A 1,215-nucleotide genomic window follows, 5' to 3' on the forward strand; every position below is an offset into this window, starting at 1 on the left:
GGGGATTCGAACCCGCCACCTTAGGTGTATGTGGCTGGCGCCTTAGCCGGTTGAGCTATAGGCGCCGAGCCAAGCTCTTATTTTTTAATAACTTAGTTATAATAACACTAGTGACCAAAATGATCAATGCATTACTAATTTCAATGAAAATCATTAAATAAATACTATTATTTTATAATAAATACCTCTCTTACTAAGATAAATTATAATTTTAAAAATAGTTTATATGAAAAAATAAAAAAATAGTTCATATGAATATTACATACAAAAATTATTGCCTGGCGTGGTATTCAATATTAATTCCATTCTATTTTCCATTTTCATAGATGTAAGTGTTAATAAATCTCATTTATGTAAATCCAAGGATGAGAACAGAAGTTTTGTTAGAGCAATGTCATTCAATTCTTTGAACTTTTTCCAAGTTATATTACAAAAACTGAAGAATGATCTGTGATTAAAATGCATTTTTTTAATGACCTGCTAAAACTTATTTCTTCCCAAAATTCTGTTGCAAGCACAGAATTAGAAAGTGCCTGACTGGCTCAGCGCCTGTGGCTCAAGTGGCTAAGGTGCCAGCCACATACACACAAGGTGGTGGGTTCAAATCCAGCCCCAGACAAATAAAAATAAAAAAAATAAAAAAGAAAGATAAATCTGTCCTTGCAGACACCTCAGTAGAAGAATTTGAGCCTGAAGTGGGGCAAACTAATTGAGAAGACATTAATAATATTCTAGGAAAGGGATGGCAATGACTTAAAATAAGACAGTGGCAGTGGAGATGAAAGAGATGAACAGAAGTTTTATCTGGAAATAGGTTAAATCGGTCAGATGCAGGGAGTGAGGACCATGCTCAGTTTCTGGTGTGACTAGGGGAAGCGGCGCCTCCCACTGAGCCAGGAGACACAGGACGAGAGAAGCAGGTGGGGTGAAGGATTTTTTTTTTCACATATCACGTATCAGGGGCCTTTGAACTTTTGTGTCCTAATACCTCCTGAAATAATATTGAATGTAACCCCAACACATTTTGACACTGTTAAAATTCCACATCATAAATGTAAAATGTTACAAGAGGTGTAATTTCCAGCCATATTATGAATACTGACATTTTTTTTCTTTCTTTTCTCCTTAGGTGTATGTAGCTGGTGCCCTAGCCACTTGAGCCACAGGTGCCAAGCTAATTTCCTGTGACCTTAAGCTCTTATTTTTTTTTTTTTT

The sequence above is a fragment of the Otolemur garnettii genome, unplaced genomic scaffold, assembly GCF_000181295.1.
Source record: "Otolemur garnettii isolate 467f Iridium unplaced genomic scaffold, OtoGar3 scaffold00010, whole genome shotgun sequence".
In the NCBI taxonomy this organism is placed as follows: Eukaryota; Metazoa; Chordata; class Mammalia; order Primates; family Galagidae; genus Otolemur; species Otolemur garnettii.